The 25,727-nt window shown below is 37.2% G+C and overlaps 1 long non-coding RNA gene across 1 annotated transcript in view; it reads right to left on the bottom strand.

Moving 5' to 3' along the window:
* Positions 1-1,121: 1,121 nt before the first annotated feature.
* LOC131999893 (uncharacterized) overlaps positions 1,122-25,727 on the bottom strand; it is a 43,837-nt gene continuing 19,231 nt past the window's right edge. Inside the window, exon 5 of the long non-coding RNA XR_009399125.1 lies at positions 1,122-1,176. This is a non-coding gene — a long non-coding RNA (uncharacterized LOC131999893). The remainder of the gene's footprint in view (positions 1,177-25,727) is intronic.

Raw genomic sequence — 25,727 nt, 5'->3', positions numbered from 1 at the left:
GCCCAGCTTCATGACACTGATGCATGTGCTTGTACTGAGTGGCTATGAGCTCGGTGCTCTTTGATTTAGGTGCAGGAAGCTTTTATTTTTGAATCTCTGCCTACTCATGGCAATACATCAAACAATCAGTTTTAATATCTTTAGGGTTAAGTGCACTCATGTAATTTAGAATTAAATGATTTTTATTAAGCACTTTTATAGACTATCTACATGCTATACAACTACACTGATTAAGGATCATGGTGACTGGTAAAACAGCAGCCCCTATGAATTAGGGAAGCATTAGTGAAATGCATTTTCTGAATGCATTCAGTACTAAGTAACTCAAATGTCAAATAAGAGTCCGAATGAAAATTTCCCTCCACAAAGCAAATACACAGATGAACCCAGTGGGCTATATTAGATTCTAATAGTGACATATCACTGGTGTGTGGTCTTTCTGCTTTTCTGTCCTATATTCTCCCCCTACTCCACTCTCACTTCAGCCCCACCCCCCCTCAACTTCTAAATTTAGTTGATTACTTCTCTTTGAGGCTGCCAGAAATGGGGCTGGAAATGGGGTAGTAGTCAACCTACCCAGGTCCCCCCTTCCCCTTGTAAAAAATTTAGAGGAGAGCTGCTCACCAGCAGAGGGCAGCATAAATCTTTTGCCATGCACATGCTCAGAGAGGCTCTGGACTTGACCCTCCTCTAGAGGGAAACTAGGTCCTGGGGTTGTCTAGTAGGTGCCACTGGGTCGCCAGGTGATTCTTTGTGCTGTTGAACCCAGTCACATTTCCAGTTCATGGCTACTTGATCAAAACTAATGATAGCTTCTCTTGCCTACTGTTTCAACTGGGCATGGTTGCAGAGGCCATGGCGAGACACTTGCGTTTACCCTACAATTCTCTGAAGAATCACGGAATTTCATTTTTGACTCAGAGTTCTTTGTTTTCTCTCTGTTTTTGTTTCTGGGCGGTGTGTGTGTGGATGGGGAGAGCTTCGTCCTGAAAAAGGTAAACCACACAAATTCTTGAAAGAGAAATTCAATTTATATAGTGGCTATATAAACTGGCAAACTTTTTCCTTACCTCCACCAGAAGGATATCTGAGTCCAACAGATCTTATTAAGTATTATTATAATTTATTCTTCCAGCTAGCTCCAGTGGTTGCTCTTGTAAAGCTGTCAGGTTTCAGCTGTAAGAGGAAAATGTTTCTCAGCACAATGATAGTTGGGGTTGATGGTAGCAGTGGTGCCTAAAGGTCAAGACCAAACCAAGCTAATAGGAGAAATATTCTTTCCTTTGTGGATAATTAGTCTCATAAAGTAAATGATTATTGTTACACTTTGCATTTACTTTACCAGTGACATATTTTTCACCAGTGGGGAGGACTATACTCTCATTACATTCTCTTTAGGGAATGAAAATATTTCTCTGGATGCTATAGACTGAGTTCAGAACTTCCGCTCATATCTAGATCAAACCTGAGGCTTTGCTTCAGTTTAGAAGTGCTAGAAGTGCCAGAAGCAGCTTCCTCCTGAGGGGTGAGCGATAGTTGCTCCCAGAGAGAACAGCGGGGATCACCTAACCGGGAGTCTTGAAGAAAGTTTTGAGATGGGGGCTGGGGTAGGGAGATGAGGCCAGGGAGAGGGAACTAGATTGGGAGGACACCTGTGGCAGAAGTGAACAGTTTAGCAGGCTGGAGAGGCACTATCCTTTGGCACCCCTAATTCTGGAAGGCTGTGGCCTTTGGTCAGTATAAGGGAACATCTAAATTAAATTTTTATTTCTCCCTACAATACTATTTAGAGAACTGCCTAACTCTTCAGTAAAGAACTTCGTTTTTCTGGATTATAGCAGGAAGGGCTTGGTTTCACAAAGGTTGACAGGACTGGGGCAACAGAAAAACTACACCCTTGAAAGCTTTCTGGGCTAAAGAGCAGGAGGAACACTGTTTCTTTTCTGTGGGTTGCCTTTCATTATCAGAAACATGGAGACCAATGACTCAAGATGGTCACAAGCATGAGAAGTGGCCAAGACTAATCTTTCTCAATTTTCTGCTTCTCCCTGCCTACAATTTCTTTGGGGTTACTCACAGTTAAAATCATATTTTGTTTCTGATTTCCAACTCAACCACTTCTTCCCTGAGGGTTTGTCTCTTTTGGGTGGGTGCCCCTTCTCTGCACTTCCACAGCCCGTAATCCCAGTTGCCATAGTATTTAGCAACAGAATGGAAATTTCCTTTCTAGACAGTGAGCTGCATGAGGGAAGGGATACTGTCAGTTTTTTCATGGTTCTAGCCCTAGTGCATATCACTGTGTCTGTAGAAAATAGGTAACCCAAGAACTACATAAATTTGTGAATAGATTTACTTACCTTATCACATTTAATCCTTACAACTTCTATTATTATTATTTTTTAAGATTTTATTTATTTATTTGTCAGAGAGACACGAGAAAATACAGGCAAGCAGAGTGGCAGGCAGAGGCAGAGGGAGAAGCAGGCTTCTGGCGGAGTAAGGAGCCTGATGCGGGACTCGATCCCAGGACGCAGGGATCATGACCTGAGCCAAAGGCAGCCGCTTAACCAACTGAGCCACCCAGGCATCCCTACAACTTCTATTATTACCACCCATTTAACAGACGTGAAAACCAAGGCTGAGGCAAATACATAAATTTCTCAAGATAACCTAGCAAATATATAATATAAGAAGAGGTGGTATTTGAATTGAATTGGGCCTTGAAGGGTAGGTAGAATTACAACGGGTAAAGATGGAAGAGGGACCTTTTAAGAGGAGGTAAGCACATGAATATAAGTATGGAAACAGCAAAACACAGAGCACATTTGGGGACTGGTTATGATTCGCTCTGGGTTGCAAAAAGGTATGTGCAGTGGCATAGTGGAAGATAAGGTTGGAGTAAAAATAGTCACAATATGAGTAGATAAAATTGAGCATTTAATATAGGCCAACAGAATTCTAAGCATTTATATGTAAAAAATACATTGTGACTAGCTAATACATGCTCACAGTAAAAAAAAAAAAAAAAAAAAAGTTTAGAGAAACTGAATGTACAGTCAAGAGTAAGACTCCCTCCTCTGCCTGTATCTTCGTCCACCTCATCTCCCCTCTCCTGGGAGAGGCACCACTGTAAGTGGGTTTTTCTATGTCCTTCTACAGATTCTTATTCTGTGCATATGGAAACATATGGATATATTTTTTTACACAGGCACATATTCTTCTACTTTTCTACTCCCCCCCTTTTTTTTTCCCATATTGAATGCATTAGAGATCAACTCAAATTACGGAGCTGCCTCATTCTTTTTAACTACCTCTTAATATTCCATTCTGTGGACGTACTATAATTTATTTAACCAATTCCTTCCTAACAGACATGTAGATGTTGCAAATCTTTTGCTATTACAATCAACTACATCAAATATCCTTATATGGTTTGTTTTGAACTCATGTGTGAATATATTTGTAGGCAAACGCTTGATGGGTTAAAAAGAAGGTACATTTTAAATTTGCACAGATACTATAAAATTGCTCTCCAAAGAAGTTATATTATCTTATACTCTTACCCTCAATGTCTTATCAAACTTTTTGATCTTTGCCAATTTGCTAGATCAAAAAATGGATTTTTCACTATTGTTTCTAATTTGTATTTTCTCCTACTATGAAAATGAGCATTACTTGATATATTTTAAATATAATGATCTTATTCTGTAAAAATATAAGACTTATAAAGTAAATATAAATTTAAATATTTATTTACATATACTAAATACATATTAAATTTTAATATTTCTTTAAATTAAATTAGAATGTAATATAAAGTTTAAGTATATGTAATATTTTATAAAAATAGTCATTACTTGATATATTTTTCCTTTTTTCTTAATTGTGTTCATTTTATTTTTTTGAAATGTTGGTTTGTTGGTCTCTTTTATTGACTTGTATGGCCTCTTTATGTATTAGGGGAAATTGGCCCCTTAACACGATATGCTTACAAATATTTTTTCCCTTAATTTGTCCTTATTCTTTTGATACTGTCCATGGTATTTTTTTTTAATTTCAGAAAATTTCAAACACATACAAAAATAAAGAGAATAGGTTAATAAATTGGTATGGACTAAATACCCAGCATTATAAAAATACACACACTCTCAATTCATTTATCACCATGCCTCTATCACCTCTCTTCTTCTGCCCTGCTGGATTATTTTAAAATAAATGTACCATTTTATATTATTTTTTATCTATGATAATTATAGTCCTGCAATGACTTTAATTTTTATGTAGTCAAACTTACTAGTCTTTCATTCTGTAATTCTGCTATTTAGATCACCAGAAACTCCCTAAGAATCTACAAAGTCACAACAGACTTCTGAGGTGACTATTTTAAGATGAATAAAACCATGCCAACGAAGAAGTTGGGGTACCTTGCCCAAGAGGACATAACTTCTAAAGGGTGGGAGTTGGGACCAAATCCTGGCCACCTAAACCAGGGTTTCATCTCCTGACCATCACCCCATATCCCTGCCCAGTGAAGGTGTAACAGGCCATGCTGAGCAAGACAGAGACCTCAAATTGGCATTCCCATTCATTCATGGCTGAACCTTCATGCCCACTGGCTGCTTCCACATGAGCTTTCTAAGGCAGTGCCCCTTGGAGGGTAGGTGGGTGTCACAGATCCCCCTTGAGAATCTCATGAAAGAAAGTTCCAGAGCACTGGTCATAGGAAGCATGCATTTTTACACACAGACACACAAACACATGTTTATGTGGGCATGCACGTACACACACACACACACACACACACACACACACAACCATGTACCAGCTGTAAATGTAAGCACAGCCTCCAGGGATCTTCATTCTGTCATCCTTGCATTAGGCAAGGAAACAGGCTCTTAATTATCATGAATCTGGATCGGATACTTACCAAGGTTTTTTTCCATTCAGTTCCCTAGAGAACAGTGCAGTTTGATTATATTTGTATTTATGGGCAGGTGAGGATGACCTATTTAATCAATACATCTAAAGGCTAAGAGGTAAGCTATATTATTCAGACTCAGTAACAAAGCTTATGCTAATTTTACCTGACATGTAGCATGTTAGGTTAATATAATTTGGATTATATGTATCCTTTTTAGAAATTGATGTTTTTGTTGCTGGTTTCTCCTGACATTTTTGAACTATAATATGGAATGTAATACTCCTCCAACAAAGAGGGTAATTCTCACTAGCGAAGGTAATTAATGGTTAGTTGATCATATTACAGCATAGAAATGATGTTTTTGTTACACAATAGGTTTTCTAATTGGTGATCCAAGGATGACCATGTTCATTTTCTGCTGATAGAGATTTCCTACTGTGCATGGCATTATCTCTTAATACTGTGATAGCAGCAAATGATGGTCATAGCCAGTAAGAAAATTAATTTACAGTGCTTCAACAATCATTATAAAAGACCTAATAATGCTAATTTACGTGTAGGATGAGTCATCTAATTAGTTAATTAAATAGGACCTTGCTGCCAGTCTCCTACAATGGAGCATACTGTGTTACAGGTGTTTGACAGAGCTGAACAAAGCCGAGGGAAGGTAAATGAATACATGCTGACCCCACTAATGCATGTGATGTTTATAGTTATGAAAGCATGAGCAAAAGCAGTTGCTCTACTCAAAGTAAGAACCAAACAACCAAATTTTAAATATTGTTATTTTGCCTCTATTTTATGAGGGAAAAAACTTTGTTGGCTTATTTCCTAGCTTTACAACTTCCAAAATGCCTTTAAATCTTGATTTGATTTCTGAAGTTCAAAATGCTCTCACAAGTTGGTTACCCTTTAGATTTTCTTAAAGAAAATAATAAAATCACTGCCTGCCATCTGTTGAAAACTACCACTATCTCCCTCTCTTTAATTACTCTTAGTTGCAGCACTTGTATCTAATTTATAAAACTTGTATGCTCATGGAGGCCATAAACAAAAATGGGTTGCTAATTTTAATTAGCTTGTCTAGCTGGTGGTCCCACACGGCTGGGGATTCAGAAGTCCCAGTTACTTCTCCCCTTTCAGCCTTTGTTATTTCACACTAATAGGTTTTTGTATTTTTAGTCTGTCTTCATGGGAGAAGTACCCTGTCCCTTCAGTGAGTTTAGCTGCTTTTCCCTAGGCCTTGCCAGATGTCCTGATTCTTTTTTTTTTTTTTTTTTTTTAAATAGGGGTAGGGGGAGGACGACCATTGGGACAACCAAAACATCACATATGTCTCATTTGAATGCAACATAATTGCTCAGAAAGAACATCTATCTTTACTGATATTGTGAAATATTCCTTTCTAACTGCCAGACTGGAATAACTAATTTTAAGTGTTTTTGTGTTATAGAGTTGGAATGGTTTCTTTTCTAAGAAAAAAAAGGGCATTGAACATGATTACAATAAAAGCTATCTAATGACTAAATGAAAATTCAACATTTTCTTAAAGAGTTTGCAAAACCACAATAGATTTTCTTTCTGTCAATTCAGATATTCATAGGTCATCCAGTCTGGCCTTCTGTCATAGTGCACCTATAATTCCTTATTTTAAAATATTAATTAACTTTTAGACATAAGTCTTTTAGCTCTGGATACAGTACTGCCTATATGAAGGAAATAACATACTGAGGTGAAGAATGGTGTTTCTTGGAATAGGTATTGTTTGCCAAGCTGTATCCAAGAGCCCTACAGAAAGTAGAAAAAGACATTATAGAAGAGTGAGCAGACATTTTTACAAGGTCACTTCATTCAGACTGGAAAGTGGCCAGCACAATGTCATTATTTACAACAGGATCTGGGAACACTTGAGGAAATTACACACCATTTAGTTTTGATTCCATTGTGGGGGGCAAAGTCTTAGGAAGTATTTTAGGAGATTAAATGGGGAACACTGAGAAAAGCACAGCTTGATTAAAGGTAGCCAATGCAGTCTCCGGAATGAAAAAGTCATGCTTCGATAATTTCTTGACTTCTTTAAGGAAGTAAATGCCAAGAAAAGCAAATGAATGCTTCAAAATTTTGTGTTCTAAATTTCCAGGAGTTGTTTATTAAAGTTTTGCTTGACAAATCAGCACAAAGAAGTGGTCTCTTAAAATTGGAGAAATGCAGAGACAAGATTGATGGTTCATTAAATTGTTTTTAAAGTGAAAAGAAATCAGGCAAATATACCTTAGGACCAAAAGAATTTTACTGGAACAAGGACACTATAACAGTCTAACTCGACTCCATTGTATTTACTACAACATCAGCATTGTATTGTTTTGGCATTTATTACGTAGTTGTGCAGAATTTTTCCTAAGACAGTGGGAAAACATGAAAACCCCTTTCAGGAATATACAGTCTAAGAGACGAGACTGATTCAGATAAGTAGACAAAAAACTAGAAAAACATAAATTGAAAATTTAGTAAGGTTGACTCTTAGATTGCTAGTAGTGAGGAAAACATGTTGGTTTTTAAAATCCAGGACAAGCATTCATAGTTTTTCTTTGGGCAGCAGAGGGACAGCTACCATAGAAAGCTGTTTGGTGGATGGGTAAATCTTATAACTGTAAAAGGAATAAGCACACCAGGACATTTTCTGGGTGTGAGAGGGATCCTGGAACCATCTGGGAAGTCATCTAGTTTGCCCAGTCCAAAAAGAAAGTAGGAGGGAGATGATCCCAGAAGGGTAACACACAATTATACATGAATAGGGAGCTAACTGAAAATGAACAAGATAGAGAACAAAAATAGGAGAATGACATTAGGGTATTGGACTATAAACCCTTAAGTCCTTTGCAAATCTAAAATGTTGTGATTTCCTAGAAGAGATACTGCAGGTTTAGTAAGAGCAGGACTTCAGAGACTCTCTTCTAATTAGCAAAGATTGCCTGGAAAAAGTGACCTAGAGATGTACAACATCCTCTACAAGGCAACACGGATATAAGTAAAAGGGGGAAATCGTTCACAATATAGCTGATGTTTATTGAGGGCTATGTCTCAGATACTATGCTAAGCATTTAACATACATTATCATTTACTTTAATCCTCTCTAAAATTCTAATAGTTGTAATATGTAATAATCTTCATTTTACATTTGAGGAAACTAAATTAAGATTCACACAGCCTGTAAGTGAAAGGTACTAGAAATAGTTATTTTAAACTACTATACAAAAGTGTCCCAGTTTACCTGATCATAAGTTTTAATCAGGGGTGTGGTATAAAAACAGTCTATCCCCTCCTCTGAAGTTTTTAGGAAGTAGATTCTAGGACAGGGCCCAAGACTAAAATTCTTTTACAAACACCATGACTCAGTTTTATGATCAGCCTTGTTTGAGAAACAGTGTTCTAATGCCAGGTTTACCATATTCCAAACCCTAGAGAGTGCTGGAAGCTGGAAGGCTGTGTGATGGGAGGTACAGGATATCTACGCTTAAAGAGGCTGAAAGCCTAGAGCCCCCACAGCAGTATTAGTCTATGAGGCTGTAGCCATATATTTGCCTATAAGACACATCTTCTGGCTCTGTCCCATGGAAGCACACTCTCCCTGGCTCAAAACCAGTCCTCTTACACACTGCAGTTCAGAGAAATCAGTATTCTTTATAAATGCTTACATTTATAAAGAAAAATAGGACCAGGTGGAATTACCTGGGAATGGATCCTTTCTGACCAAAAGAAGGGAAAAAGGAATAATGAAAAAGAACAGAGAAGATCTTCAAATATTTAATTTTAGGGAGAACAGAATTGGTTAATATTTTGAACCCAGGTATTTCTTTTCTTTGTTGTCTTAACTGGAATAGATGAAAAGGTCTTTAAAAAATAAGCAATGAACACATTATTAAATGCAGTCTACCTTCTTGATACAAGAACTCTGAAAAGATTGCACAATTAATTAAATGCATCAAACTTCAAAGAGCTACTAAGGTATCAACACACTCTTCAAGGGATTCATGGGGAAACTACCAATTACACATTCAAATAAACTATACCCATAACAGACTAGGGCTTATTAGTGTACATAGTTCAATCAGTTCAACAAACATTTATTGAGCCCCTACTATGTGTAAGGCGCCAGGACTATGCTCTATGGGGAACATAAAGATGAATACAATAGTTACTTGTCAAGGAATGTATACCCTTGCCACTGCCTATTATTAATGCATTGTTTAGATTTCCACAGTCACCTTCCACAACACTTCAGAGTGATAAAGTATAAGCCTAGAACAGAAAGGTTACTTTGACAAACCCTACAGAAGTGTTCCATAAGGATGAGTGCACTGTAGAACTGTGAGCAGATCACTGGCTGTGTACTGGATGCCATGTTGAGGCGAACCAGTCAGGTAAGCTCTTTCTCATCGGTAAAGGGTACAGAACATACCATCTTCTTGATTTGTTCGACAAAATGCCTCTCACATCTGTCTTGACTTTTCTGGTTCTATGGCTATACCTTGGTTCAGGCTCTTATCCCTTCACTACTAGAGAACTAGATCATTTCTTCCAGATGATCTCTTGGTATCTATGCTTCACTCTTCTGTGCTTTTACACAAACCACTATCAGACTAACTTTCCTAATACAGTGCTCTGTTAACATCACTGCTTAAAGTCCACGAGAGGCTCTTTCCTGATGTCTAAAGAGAATCCAGACTCCACGGACTGCCGTTCTGGACTCCTCGCAACCTGGACCGAACACACTTGTCTAGTCTTAAATCCCACAACACTCCTATGACTGTGGCTTTGCTTATGCATCTCTCACTTCATCCTCATTTTCATGTATCAAAATAGAAACCATCCTTCAGTGCCTGCCCAGCTCAACTCCAAACCTCTCCCCAACATTCTGTGCACACGGCTTGGTTCTACACATATCTAAGTACATGGCTATATCCTCAGGGTAAGTAACATTAGCTGCTATTATTTATGATAGCCTAATTATGGAAGCAGCCCAAATGTCCATTGACTGATGAATGGATAAAGAAAATGTGGTGTGTACACACACACACACACACACACACACAGGAATATTACTCAGACATAAAAAAATAATGAAATCAGCAGCACCTGAGTGGCTCAGTGGGTTAAAGCCTCTGCCTTAAACTCAGGTCATGATCTCAGGGTCCTGGGATGGAGCCCCGGGTAGGGCTCTCTGCTCGGTGGGGAGCCTGCTTCCCCCTCTCACTCTCTGTCTGCCTCTCTGCCTACCTCTCTGCCTACTTGTGATCTCTGTCAAATAAATAAAATAAAAAATATATATTTTTAAAAAGTATGAAATCTTACCATTTGCATTGACATGGATGGAGCTAGTGAGTATAATGCTGAATGAAGTAAGTTAATCAGGAGAAAGACAAATATATATGATTTCGCTCATGTGGAATTTAAGAAACAAAATGAGTATAGGGAAGAAAAGAGAGAACCATGAAACAGACTCAACTACAGAGAACTGAGGGTTACCAGAAGGGGGGTGGGTAAGGCGGTGGGTTAAATAGATAGTAGGGATTAAGGAGGGCACTTGTGATGAGGACCAGGTGTTCTACGGAAGTGCTGAATCACTAAATTGTACACCTGAAACTAATATTACAAGTACGTGAACTGCAACTTAAATAAAAACTTAAAAGTTAGCTGATTATATTACAATACCATATTGTTTTCTGTACAGAGCTTTGCTTATTTTATGCACTCAATAATTTGTTTAATTATACAAATATTTAGTAGTAGTATTATTTAACTTTGTTTTTTTTTAAATTTATTTGACAAAGAGTGATCACAAATAGGCAGACAGGAAGGCAGAGAGAGAGGAAGGAAAGCAGACTCCCTGTTGAGCAGAGAGTGCGATGTGGGCCTCGATGCCAGGACTCTGGGATCATGACCTGAGCCGAAGGCAGAGGCTTTAGCCCACTGAGCCACCCAGTGGGTGGCCACTCCTATGTTTTAAGTGCTATTTAAATACTTCACACGTGTTACATCATTCTGTCTTCTCAAGAACTCTCTGAAGAAGGAATTATCATTACCCCTATTAAGGGATGAAGAAACTGAGGTACAAAGAGTAATTTGCCTGAGGTTACAGAAGAAATAAGCTGGGCTCAACTGAAACTCTTAATGAATATACTACGCTGGCTCTAATATTAAGGTGTTTCACAATCTATAAAGACTTCTACTTACCCGATTGTCCTTTCAGATATGGCAACTGGGGCGTAGTGGCAGGCCCCAAGTTACCCAGTGAGTTAGAGAGAGAGGAATTGAGCACTAGTGGTCATTCCTTTTTCCTGCTGCAAGGAGTCACAGCGGTATAGTCCCACAATAAAAACAAAGAGAAGCAGGTGCCAAAAAACTGGGTTTGAGATGAGGAGCTTTTCAAGATCGCTGTGTGAAACTGGTGCATTCCTGGTGCATTCTTCCGATTGTAACTCTGGGACATCCTAAGAAATCGTAGGGGTGCCTGGGTGGCTCAGTCAGTTAAGCTTCTGACTTCAGGTCATGATCCCGGGGTCCTTGGACTGAGTCCTCCATGAGGCTCTGTGCTCAGCAGGGAATCTGTTTCTTCCTCTCCCACTGCCCCTCCCCCCCACTTGTGTGCACGCTCTCTCTCAAAGAAAATCTTTACAAAAAAATCCTAAACAATCAAAATATAGACCCTAATCATAATATCCTATCTTAATACCACAGATCCTAATCTTTTAAAGACTACTGACTTACAAAGTGTGACCAATATAGCCTATACCAAGATATCTCAGAACTGAAGTTACCAGTTTAGATATATTGTTTATTAGATTTTATGATAAATGCCTGAGGACACTATTAAGAGATGGTAGTTTAAAAATATAAATTTATAATGTAGGAAGCAAAAATAAATTTACCAACACATTTGAAAAGATTCCAAATAACGCTAGGGTTTTTTTTTTTTCTTCCTTGTGAATATAGTTGAATTGTGGTAGTATAATAAAAAAACAGAGTATAAGTTTTAGAATCGGGCAAAGCAATTAAGTAAGTGGATGAATTTGAGTCAGCTATCGCTGCAATGTTATATAAGGAACCCCCAAATTTCAGGGACTTCTGACAATAACCAAGTCTTTGGGGAGATTGTGATTCTGTCTAGTCAAGATTGACTTGGACTGGCTCCAGGTTTGAATTAGGTTCAGATCTACTTTATGTTTTTCCTTGTTCTTTTCAGAACAGGAGCTGGGAAGGCAGGTTCTTTTCGTGGTGAACAGCAGAAGTGTAAGAAAGAAACCAATTCACATAAGCACAATTAATCTCTGATTCACATTGCTTCTGCCCACATACTTTATCTCCTTCCCATTACCCCTACCCATTAGGGGAAAAGCAGAAGGAAGCAATCCTTCCTTTCTTTAATTAAGTAGAAAAATAATCAATCTTGTTAGGCAAAGTGAAGAAAAAAACACCTTCATGAACTAATTTTTATTTCATCCTTGGATTTTTAATGTTTATCTCCTACCACATTTCCTCCTACTTAACTGCAAAATAATCATCAAAATCAGGAAGATAACACTGACACACTGCGACTGCCTAATTCTCAGATCCTGTTCAAGTTTTCCAAAGAATTGTCTAAAGGATCCAGTTCAGGATCATGCAATGCAGAGGTGCTTGGCTGGCTCAGTCAATGAAACATGTGATTCTTGATCTCAGGTTGTGAGTTCAAGCTCCACATTGGGTGTAGAGATTAATTAGAAAAATAAAATTTAAAAATAAAATTTAAAAAATCATGTATTTAGTTGTGTAACACATTAATATGCTTTAGTCTGAAAGTTTCTTAGTCTTTAATTGACTTTCATAACTGTTCTAGTTTTATACATCATATAACAATTGTTACAAAATTAGCAGTTTAAACCAATATACATTTATGATTTTAAAGTTCCTGTGGATCAGGAATCCAGGCCTGGCTTAGCTAGGTTCTATGCTTCGGAATCTCAATGTTGCAGTCTCATCAGAGGGCATACGGGACAAATATCTGCTTCCGAGCTCCCTCAGGTTGTTAGCAGAATTCATTTTCTTTCTGCTTCGGGACTAAGCTTTAGTTTCTTAATGGAAACCACCTTTAGCTCCTAGAAGCTATGCACAGTTTCCTGCCATGTAAGCTTCTCCAACATGGCCACATACCTCATGGCAGCTTACCTCAAGGATAGTAAATGGGAGTGTCTCTAGCACTTCTGCTAATAAGATGGAGTCTTATATACATCACATATAATTATGGAGTGACATCCTATCACCTCTGCCATATTGTATTGGTTAAAAGCAAGTCACAAGTCCTGTTCAAACTGAAGAGGAGTACATTACACAGAAGTGTGAACACCAAAGGATGGGGATTTTTGTATGTGTGGGGTGGTCATAGGTTCTGTCCACCAAAGTGACCTTGGCACTTCTGAAAATTACTTTGTAGAATATTCCTCATTTTGGGTTTTTATAAGATGTTCTTCAGTTTAGATTTGCTTGATGCTTCCTTATGATTCCATCATGATTAGGTAAAGAGTATTTTTCTAGAATATCACAGAGATATTGAACTCTTCACATTGTTTGGTGTCTCATGATTTCAATTTGCCCTATTATTGATATTCATATTGATAATTTGAATTAAGTGATATCTGCCATGCATCCTCACTATAAAGTTACTCTTTTCCCTCATGTAATTAGTAATTGTTTTGTGGAAAGATGCTTTAAAACTATGTAACTATACCCTTCCTCCTTACTTTCAATCAGTTTAGATATTTAATAACTAAATTTTAAAAACTTGTTACATATTTAACCAGTAAGTGCTTATGGTTTACTGTTGGATGCAATGAGCTATAGTTACTAAAATTATTTATTTTGGTGCCCATTTGTCTCAGATTTAGCCAGTGGAAATTCCTTCAAGTTGGCTTACGTGTTATTTTAATATGACACTATCATTCTTTTAGAGTACTTTCTTACTTTCTGACATAATAAGATATCCAGGCTCATGCACTTTCCTTGCCCCAGTGGTGATAGCAGCCATTACTCCGAGAAGCCCTTTACCAGTGCTCTTCATGCAGATTCAAATTACTGTCTGGGATCACTTGCTCTCTGAGGAACTGAGGAAGCCTGAGGAACTTCCTTTAGTATTTCTTATAAGATGGGTCTGCTGGCAACAAATTCTCTCCATTTTTGTTTATTTGGGAGTCTTTATTTTGCCTTCATTTTTTGAAAGATAGCATTGCTGGATATAGAATTCTAGGTTGAACTTTTTTTTTTAAATCTTTGAGTACTTTAAATATTTTAACCCACTGCCTTCTGGCCTTCATTTCATCGCTGAAAAGTCTGCTTATGATGTTCTTGAGAGCCTCTATAACTGACTAATTTCTTTTATCTTGCTGCTTTCAAGATTTCTCGTCTTTGACTTTCATCATTTTTACTATGTTGTGTCTGTGGTTTTCTTTGAGTTTATCTTATTTGAATTTTGTTAAGCTTTCTGGATATGTAGGTTATTGTTTTTCAGTATATTTGAGAAGTTTTGGGCCATTACTTCTTTGACTATTTTTTCTTCCTATTCTCTTTTCCTTCTGATACTTCCATTACTTGTATGTTGGTGTATCTAATGGTGTCCCATATCTCTGAGGCTCTGTTCATTTTTCTTCATTCTTTTCTTTCTCTGTTCTTCAGCTTGTATGATCCCTATCAACCTATCTTCAAGTTCATTAATTCTTTCTTTTGCTAATTCAAAGCTGTTGAGACCCTCTAGAGAGTATTTTACTTTAGTTATTGTACTTTTCAACTTCAGAATTTCCATTTAGTTCATTTTTATAATTCCTCTTTATTGATATTTCCTATCTGATGTGACACTGTCATCATGCACACACATATATATAAAGGCTACTCTGAAAAATTCTTCTATTAATATTTATAAAAAATATTTTTTAATATCAATTTTTAAAATTTCTTTTAAGTGTAACAGTATTTATTGTTTTTGCACCACATCCAGTGCTCCATGCGATATGTGCCCTCCCCAATACCCACCATCTGGTTCCCCCAACCTCCCACCCCCTGCCCCTTCAAAACCCTCAGGTTGTTTTTCAGTGTCTACAGTCTCTTATGGTTCACCTCCCCTTCCAATTTCCCTCAACTCCCTTCTCCTCTCCATCTCCCCATGTACTCCATGTTATTTGTTATGCTCCACAAATAAGTGAAACCTATGATAATTGGCTCTCTCTGTTTGACTTATTTCACTCAGCATAATCTCTTCCAGTCCCGTTGATGTTGCTACAAAAGTTGGGTATTCATCCTTCCTGATGAAGGCATGATACTCTATAGTGTATATGGACCACATCTTTCTTTCGTCCGTGAAGGGCATCTTGGTTCTTTCCACAGTTTGATGACCGTGGCCATTGCTGCTATAAACATTGGGGTACAGATGACCCTTCTTTTCACTACATCTGTGTCTTTGGGGTAAATACCCAGTAGTGCAATTGCAGGGTCATAGGGAAGCTCTATTTTTAATTTCTTGAGGAATCTCCACACTGTTCTCCAAAGTGGCTGCACCAACTTGCATTCCCACCAACAGTGTAAGAGGGTTCCCCTTTCTCCACATCCTCTCCAACACTTCCTGTCTTGCTAATTTTGGCCATTCTAACTGGTGTAAGGTGGTATCTCAATGTGGTTTTAATTTGAATCTCCCAAATGGCTAGTGATGATGAATATTTTTTCATGTGCCTGATAGCCATTTGTATGTCTTCATTGGAGAAGTGTCTGTTCATATCTTCTGTCCATTTTTTTATATGATTACCAGTTTTGTGTGTGTTGAGTTTGAGAAGTTCTCAAGTTTGAGAAGTCCTGGATATCAACCTTTTGTCTGTACTGTAATTTGCAAATATCTTCTCCCATTCTGTGGGTTGCCTCTTTGTTTTGTTGACTGTTTCCTTTGCTTTGCTGTGCAGAAGATTTTGATCTTGATGAAGTCCCAAAAGTTCATTTTCACTTTTATTTCCTTTGCCTTTGGAGACATATCTTGAAAGAAGTTGCTGTGGCTGATATCGAAGAGGTTACTGCTTATGTTCTCCTCTAGGATTCTGATGGATTCCTGTCTCACATTGAGGTCTTTTATCCATTTCGAGTTTATCTTTGTGTATGCTGTAAGAGAATGGTCGAGTTTCATTCTTCTACATACAGTTGTCTAGTTTCCCCAGCACCATTTATTGAAGAGACTGTCTTTTTTCCACTGTATATTTTTTCCAGCTTTGTCGAAGATTATTTGACCATAGAGTTGAGGATCCATATCTGGACTCTCTAATCTGTTCCACTGGTCTATGTGTCTGTTTTTATGCTAGTACCATGCTGTCTTGGTGATCACAGCTTTGTAGTAAAGCTTGAAATCAGGTAATGTGATGCTGCCAGTTTTATTTTTGTTTTTCAACATTTCCTTAGCGATTCGGGGTCTCTTCTGATTCCATACAAATTTTAGGATTATTTGCTCCAGCTCTTTGAAAAATAACGGTGGAATTTTTATCAGAATGGCATTAAAAGTATAGATTGCTCTAGGCAGTATAGACATTTTAACAATGTTTACTCTTCCGATTCAAGAGCATGGGATGGTCTTCCATCTTTTCGAGTACAGATCCTTTACCTCTTTGGTTAGGTTTATTCCCAGGTATCTTATGGTTCTTGGTGCTATAGTAAATGGAATTGATTCTCTAATTTCCCTTTCTGTATTTTCATTGTTAGTGTAGAAGAAAGCCACTGATTTCTGTAAAAATGTCAATGTTTTTTATTAATTTGAAATATGGTTGCTCTCATAGGTCGTTTATAGTGATTGCTTTTTCCCTGATGTATGAATCATATTGTCTTATTTTTTTGTATACCTTATAATTTTTTATTGGAAACTGAACATTTTGGATAATATATTGTAGCAGCTCTGGGTACTGCTACCCCATCCCCTCTCCCATAGTGAGCTCATTATTTCATTACTTGTTTACTGATAGGCTGGATTATTTTAGTGAAGTCTATCTTTCTCCCACATTATTACACTGCTAATGTTGTTCCTCAAGGAAGCACAACTTTGGGAATGCTCATATCTGCTCTCTCTCAGACCACATCCAGCTGTTAACCTCCACTAGTTGCAGGCTGATTGTTCTATTGTTTTCATAATACCATTCCTGTACAAACAAATCCTTTTGAAGGAAAATTTTGTTGTTGTTTCTTTTTTTTTTTTTTTTTTAAGATTTTATTTATTTATTTGACAGAGAGAGATCACAAGTAGGCAGAGAGGCAGAAGCAGGCTCCCCGGTGGAGCTTGATCCCAGGACCCTGATATTATAACCTGAGCCGAAGGCAGAGGTCAACCCACTGAGCCACCCAGGTGCCCCACTGAAGGAACAGTTTTTGATGTCATCATTTAATACTTGTTCTAACCCCAAGAGGGTTCCTCCCAGCTGTCTTATTCTCCTTTCTTTCCTGCAAACTAACCAGCCTCAGTCTTGGCTGTATCTTCATTAGATTCATAAATCAAATTCCTTCCCAAATGCCTTTTATTACACATCTACTATTTTTAAGAGCATCCTTAGGCTTAAATTTTTCTACTTGGCTATTGCAAATGAAGACAGTTACTTTGGGAAGAGATTAGGAGGTATATGGTTCATGGCCTGCCTCTTTTAAGATAAACTCTCTGAATCAGGGCTTAGGAGCTGAGAGTAGGGATAACAGGTCCTCTTAACTTGCTTCTTCTGATGTGGAACTACCATGTCAGGAGCTGAGGGGTTACCAGGACCTCAGTACTTCTACATGCTACTCCAAAAGTAGAGCCTCTGGACAACAAGCTGGGATTGGGCAGATGGGATTTCTTACCTCTTGCTGCACTCACTCAGGAATTAGCCTGGGCAACAGGCAGTTGGGGGCAAGGTGAGAAATGCTAGGGTCCTGCTAGTCCTAGGAAGAAAGCCCTCTAGCTGGGAGCTAGGAGGGTGAGGGTGGATAATCTGCCTGCATGATTTGGGAGGGGAAAAAGAGGGAGTAGTTCAAATACCATACACTTGCCTTTCATACCTAGTTGTTTTTCTTTTTTTTAACCTAAATTTTCTTCAGTTAATTTTTTCTTTTCATTTGCCATTTGCCTTAGGATCATTTCCAGAAGTTTTGAAAGATCTATTTTTGTTTGCCTGTTGTTTGTAATTTTGATCCTGGATCGAGCCCCACATCAGGCTCTCTGCTCAGCAGGGAGCCTGCTTCCCCCTCTCTCTGCCTGCCTCTCTGCCTACTTGTGATCTCTGTCTGTCAAACAAACAAAATCTTTAAAAAAAATTTTTTTGGACCAGTTTCACTGCGGAGCAAATCAGAATAACTCATGTTGTCATGCCAGCAATTAATTGTACAGCATTTTAAAAATTTTAAACTAAATTTTTAATTTAACTATGTTGTTTTTGTATAGGCATGACCCACAACCCATATATATTTCAGAGTTTCTACACATCAGAGTTCTTTTATATTATCTGTAACGGCAACTTTTGCCAGACCACTGCATTGTGTGTTCTCTGCCTAGAACTCCCTTTCTTCAGATATTTGCAAGGTTTACTCCCTCTCTTCCTTCAGATAATTGTTTGAGAATCATCTTTTTAGCAAGGTTTTCTTTCACCATCCTATTTAACACTGAATTCCTCCCTGCCAAAACTGGTATACTTATCCCCTTTTGCAAATTTTTTTTCTTTTTTGGTCACAGACTTTATTTAAAAAAAAATATATATATATATTTTTTAAATTAATATATAATATATATATTTAAAAATATATATATTTTTAAATAAAGTCTGTGACCAAAAAAGAAAAATATATATAAATACAAATTATATATATATATGTTATATATATATAAATTATTATATATACTAGAGAGGGAGGGACAGAAAGAGAGAGAGAGAAAAGAGAGAAAGGGGCAAAGAGGAAGAAAATCTCAATCTCAAGAGTAAAGCCTGTCTCAGGGCTCAATCTCACAACCCTGAGATCATGACCTAAGCCAAAATCAAGAGTCAGATGCTTAACCAACTGAGCCACCCAGGCACCCCCAGAGACTTTATTCTTAAATTTCTTTTGTTCACTACTGAATCCGTAGCACCTTAAAGTGTTCTGCACATAGTAGGCACTAAAGAAAAGAAAGTTGTTAAAAGAATTTCTTAACATCTTACATGTATTAACTCATCTAATGTAGACTGATGATTGTAAATTGTGATAGTAACTGATAGCTAATAATAATGCTTCCTACTCTCCAGACATGGAAACTGAGGTACAGAGAATGAACAAAATGAGGCCATGGTAAAGGTAAGATTTGAACCCATGCCACATGACTATTAGATTAAACTTCCATTCAGTCTCATTCTCCTCACTCCCAGATACTGGTTTCCTTTCCAGAGCACTAATTCAGCTAATTCCAGCTAACATGTTAAAAAGACATTGGCTGATACTAGTTAGGATTAAGATTCCATAATATTCACATTTTAATGATGAAATCTTAAAAATCAAATACCTTTGAGTTTTTTTAGGTAATATTTCCAGCAGGACATAGAGAGAATTATTATTTTTTTAAAGATTTTATTTATTTATTCCACAGAGAGAGAGATCAGAAATAGGCAGAGAGACAGACAGAGAGAGAGATGAGGAGAAGCAGGCTCCCTGCTGAGCAGAGAGCCCCATGCGGGACTCGATCCCAGGCCCCTGGGATCATGACCTGAGCCGAAGGCAGAGGCCCAACCCACTGAGCCACCCAGGCGCCCCATAGAGAGAATTATTTCTCCAAAAAAAGAAATTTGATTGGTGCTTCTCAAACAAGGAGTGGTTTATCTGCCCTGTTTACGAGTATCCAGCAACATTCACCAAATTAAATGAGGTATAACAGCTGTGAAATGTATAGTTAGTTACACAATCTTAGTTTCTAGGAATCATGTTAATGCAGTTGGGTGTTTTATTGACCAATCTCAGTATAAATAATCAAAAACCCCATGAAAAGCATCCCCATATAGCTAAACTGGAATGGAAACTTAAGAAGATGTATTAAAATCAACATTTCCATACCTAGTGAAATGGAAAAATAGGACTTAGTGATACTAGAGTCCAACTTAACAGAAATAAAAATTGTATGATTATACCCTAAATTAAATAATAAATATTATCAATGGGTATATATAAGTAGTACAATTATGGATTATTTAAAATCTTCTATATTTTCTATATATTCAAAATAAATGTATCATTTTTGGAATCAGCAAAAAAGTTGGTTAAATGTTGGAAAACACTAAAGAAGTTTGTGTTCATAAGGAGAAGCTTTAATTGCTAAACATGTAACTAAACCTATTTATCTCCATGTTGTGTTTTTCTAAGTGTAAGGGATAATACAGATGTTTTTAGATATGTAAATACTTTAATAATTTATAGATTCATTCTACACAGGTACAGTAAAGATCTACTACTTCTGAAACATACTATATAAATAATACAAATGGATGTCTATACTTCACCTTTGTTAAAAAATTTTATTTAAATTCATAATTAACATATAGTGTATTATTAGTTTCAGAGGTAGAGTTCAGTGATTTAGTGATTCATGGGCATATAACACCCAGTGCTCACTACATCGTATGCCCTCCTTAAGGCCCATCACCGAGTTACCCCTTCCCTCCACCCACCTCTGCTCCAGCAACCCTCAGTTTGTTTCCCATAGTTAAGAGTCTCTTATGGTTTGTCTCCCTCTTTGATTTCATCTTATTTTTTTATGTAAAGACTTCTTGTTATGAAGTGTTAGCCTTTATTACCAGAAGTGGCAGTAGAGTAGAGGTTAAGAGCTTAGGCTCTGGGACCACACGGCTCAGGTGCAAACCTCAGCTCCATCACTTAGTAGCTGTGGGACAGTGAACAAGCTACTTACTGCCTCTGTGGTTCAGTCTCTTCATCCATAAAATGGAGGCAATACTAACTCCCTGTTTTATAGGGTCGTGGTAAGGATTAAATATCAAGCACTTAGACAATGCCCAGATATGTAAGTGTTTGCTATTATGATCATTACCAAGTTGGCAGCCTCTTCAAGGTAAGGGAGCTATTTTATTTACTCCTCTGTAGAACTACTATCCCTTGCATATTAAAAAAATCAATAAATTATTCTAGAATGAATGACAGGTTTAATTAATCTAAGAACTGAAATTAAAATCCTTCCTACATAGTCACTTAAACAAAAATTAGAAGGTTTCATGGACTATCATGTACCAACTCTCTAGTGTGAACTCTCAGTATTTCTCTTTGGTTCCTTAGTAAAAACTCTGAGAAGAGGAACCCATTTCTAAGTTTTAACTGTAAATTCTAGAGATTTTACTGGATACACAAATAAATTTAGAATGTTAGCCAGGACTCTATATGAAAGTAAGAGAACTCCAATTCTAAGTAGTTCATGTAAAAGAAGAAAAGGAGATGCAGGTGGCTCATATAGCCATAATACAGGGAGAAGTCCAGACACCGGCCTTTGGGATGCCTAGAATCAGATGGGTCAGTCTGTCTGCCCAGCTGTTTCTGGAGGTATTCTCTCTCTTGGTTTCTCTCCTCACTTTGCCTCTTGTTCTGTTTCTCTCTTCCATGTTGACTTTATTCTCTCCCACTGCAGGCAGTTTCTGTGTAGGAAGATGACATGGCTGCCAGCAGTCCTAAACACATATCCTCAGATCCTCTGAGAGAGGAGAGAACTCTTACCCAACATCTCCCATTATAAAAGATGCCATGGAAGGCTTTCTCAGGCCCTCTTTAGGTATTGTGTCCATCCCTAGAGAAAAGTATTATATAAAACAGGCACTGGTCACCTGATTTCAGGGTTTGCTATTGTTATTTGCTTGTTTATTCAGATGTTAGGATTACTTTGGTGAATTCTTTATTCTCCCAGTGTCTGATTTTTTATCTCAGGGTATGCCTATAGTTACTCTTTCCATGACCACACCCAGCTGTTAAAACCCACTAACTTCTAGAGGTGAAAAAGTGGTTCCCCCAAAACCATGTTGCCCAGACAGACTTTAGGAATGCCAAATATCAGGGAACTATCTCAGTTTGTGTCTAATATATCAAATAATTTAAGGGATTGTATTAAATTCCAGAATATTAAATTATGGAATACATTACTAAGGTAGGACCTAAATACTTAACTGAAAATATCCCAGAACATGAATATCTTAGCTCTCTATGAGGGTTACATGCAGTATTAATGTAATCAGCTAACCTCTCCTACTTCTTTTAAGTTCAATGATTACAGTAATGGTACTCTACCTAGAAAAAGGCAAAGCCCAAAGACTTCCAAGATCACTTACTATCTCTAATTTTCTATTAAAGCAAAATGTACTTTGTTTTATTATCAATGCAAAACATAGAAATTTGTGCCTTAAATCTCTCTCTGATTTTTGTGAATCTTACCAGATTAGCCTGGAGGAGGGTGAGAAAGGCTCAGTATAATTATTATGTGAAGCACAATAAGAACTGATGTACCAAAAGATTTCTAAGCCACAGTGAACCCAAGCCCAAGGCATCCATAGACTGGCTCACTAACACCACAATAACCAAACACTGCCCACAACAGGCAAAAAGAGCCATTGTAGACAACTGGACTGAAGGAAAAAGCAGCTCAGCTACAACAGCAGGGCATGCACATCACATGTAGGAGATATCCCTGAAGTGCCAGGTTCTGATGAACAGGGAACACTGCATGGCAGGACCCTATAAGACCTCTTCTTCACACGGCCATTACTTTCAAATACAGGAGATGTAGCTGTCTTTCCTAACACACAGAAACAGACCTAAAGAGACAGAGGCATATGTCCCAAATGAAAGAACAAGACAAAATCATAGCAAGAGACCTTAGCAAAATGGAGATAAGTATTTTGCTTATTCACTTGACAGAGAATTTAAAGTAATGATCATAAAGTTCTCACTGGGCTTGAGAAAAGAGTGGAGTACATCAGTGAGACCCCTAACAATGAGGTAAAAAAAGAACAAGAGATGAAGAACATAAAAATGAAATTAAAAATTCACTAGATAAAATAAATGGTAGACCAGAAGCAGCAGAAGAACAAATCAGTGACCTGGAAGACAGTAATGGAAAGTCATCAAGTTGAGCAGCTGAGAGAAAAAAATAATTATGGAAAATGAGGACATGCTGAGAAGATAGAGAAGTCAGCAATACCATCAAGTATAATAACATTCATGGTATATTAGGGATCCCAGATGGAGGAGAGAAAGAAAAGGGGGCACAAAATTTATTTGAAGAATTAATAGCTGAAATTTTCCCTAATCTGGGGAAGGAAATAGAGATCTATAGAGATCTCTATCTCTATAGAGATACTCCCCCCCACCACCAAAATCGGCCCAAGAATGTCCACAGCAATGTAATTTAGATGGCAAGAATTAGTGATAAAGAAAGAACTTTAAATTAGCAAAAGAAAAGAAAGCATTTACAGAGAAGGGGAAACCCTAAAAGGTGATCAGCTGATTTTTCAACAGAAATTTTGTAGGCCAGAAGAGAGTGGCATGATACATTCAAAGGGCTGAATGGAAAAAAATCTGCAGGCAAGAACATTTTATCCAGCAAGTCTATCATTCAGAATAGAGAAAAATGAAGAGTTTCCCAGACAAACAAAAGTTAGAGGAATTCATGACCGCTAAATCAGCCCTACAAGAAATGCTGAAGGGAGCTCTTTGAGTGGAAAGGAAAGACCATAAGTAAGGGTAAGAAAAGTAGAAAGCACAAAAGCAGTAAAAATAAGTATATGTGGGGGCACCTGGGCGGCTCAGTGGGTTAAGCCACTGCCTTCGGCTCAGGTCATGATCTCAGGGTCCTGGGATCGAGCCCCACATCGGGCTCTCTGCTCAGCAGGGAGCCTGCTTCTCCCTCTCTCTCTGCCTGCCTCTCTGCCTCCTTGTGATCACTCTCTCTGTCAAATAAAAAATAAATAAATAAAACTTAAAAAAATAAGTATATGTGTAAAAAATCAATCAGGGGACTCAAAAAAATAAAAGGATATGAAGTGTGACACCATATACCTAAAACACGGGGAGGAGTAAAGAATGAGTTTAAGCTTAAGCAATCATCAACTTAATACTGACTGCTGTACAGAAGATCTTATATACTAACTGAAGGGTAACCACAGATCAAAAATCAGTAGTAGAGATGCGAAAAAATAAAGAGAAAGTAATCCAAGTATATCGCTAAAGAAAGCCAACTAATCATGAAATATCAAGAGAAGGAAGGAATGGAGAAGAAATACAAAAACAACTATAAAACAAGAAATAACATGGCAATAAATGCATACTTATCAATAATAATTACCTTGAATATAAATAGACTAAATGCTCCAATCAAAAGACATAGGGTGATGAACTGGATAAAAAACAAGACCCATCTGTACACTGTCTACAAGAGATTTATTTCAGACCTAAATACACATGCAGATTGAAGTGACCAGATGGAGAAGCATTTTTCATGCAAACAGAAGTGAAAAGAAAGCTGGGGTAACGATACTTATATTTGACAAAACAGACTTTAAAACTAAGATGGGAAATAATCTAAATATACAATACTCACAAATTTAAAAAGAAAGTATGGCATATCCATGTACTAGAATATTATATGATCAGAAAAAATTATGTTATGAAAGAATATGCAATAATATAAGCACTCTTAGTATATCACATGCTTTGTGTAAAAAGATAGTTATAAAATATTTAAATCCCATTATTTAAAATTGTATTATTTAAAATGTACATACGTATTTTATACATATGTAAATTCTTGTCTGTATCTTATATGTTTTCTAAATTTTTATAATAAATAATTTATGTAAGAAAAAATCAATAAAATTATTATTCACTTAAGTGAATACAGAGGCTTAAGTATTAAAGTATTAAGTATTAAAAACACTTGAACATTATTGAGAATTGCAAGGAAACAATTGCAAGCAGATTACTTGTTCTTCTGTAGTGACTTCTCTGCCATGCTTCATACTATTTCACAATTTGGTCCTGAACTTTATCAAAACCCATGAAGATATACGATCTTCGAAACAGCTATGAGGGATATTGCTTTTGTGAACTGATGATTAGCACTCTGGGGACAAAGTGCTCTCTTTCTTTCTTTCTTTCTTTCTTCCATTCAAGATTTTATTTATTTAATTGAGTAAGAAATAGTATGAGCAGGAGGGAGAAGCAGACTCCCTGCTGAGTAGGGAGACTGATGTAGAACTTGATCCCAGGATCCTGAGATTATGACCTGAGCCACACAGGTGCCCCAATGTGTCCTCCTTCTTATCTTAGATCTTACTGCTGGGCTTAACAGTGCTGTGCTCCTGCCAGTGTTCATTCATTGACTGAACCAATGTTAAATGAATTTTAAACTCCTGAAGTCCTCTCTAATTGCTGACAGCACCCTACAGAATTTGCTGTGAGATGTATATAAACTGTAACCTGCCAAAATGAGACCCCAAAGTTGATTTGGGAGATATAATTAAGGACAACTGCCTTCACTTTTTAGCTCTGAATTAGGTTTAAAAAAATATATAGGTTTAGCTCTGAATTAGGTTTAAAATAAAGTGTTGATCCCAGAATGGAATGTGTGTAAAGAGTTCATATTTCTATTAGCTTATTTGGTATTTTATAACAAGATTTTAATAGGTCTTCCATTTTTATCTCATTTGCTGTGATCCAATGTGACTACAATAGGTTGGACAAACTGTAAAACTCCTAAAAGAAAGGCGCATGCAGAACA

The sequence above is a fragment of the Mustela nigripes genome, chromosome 13 (assembly GCF_022355385.1).
Source record: "Mustela nigripes isolate SB6536 chromosome 13, MUSNIG.SB6536, whole genome shotgun sequence".
NCBI lineage: Eukaryota > Metazoa > Chordata > Mammalia > Carnivora > Mustelidae > Mustela > Mustela nigripes.
Note: the sequence above shows the minus strand (reverse complement) of the source record. Positions and strands in the feature narration are given on the sequence as shown.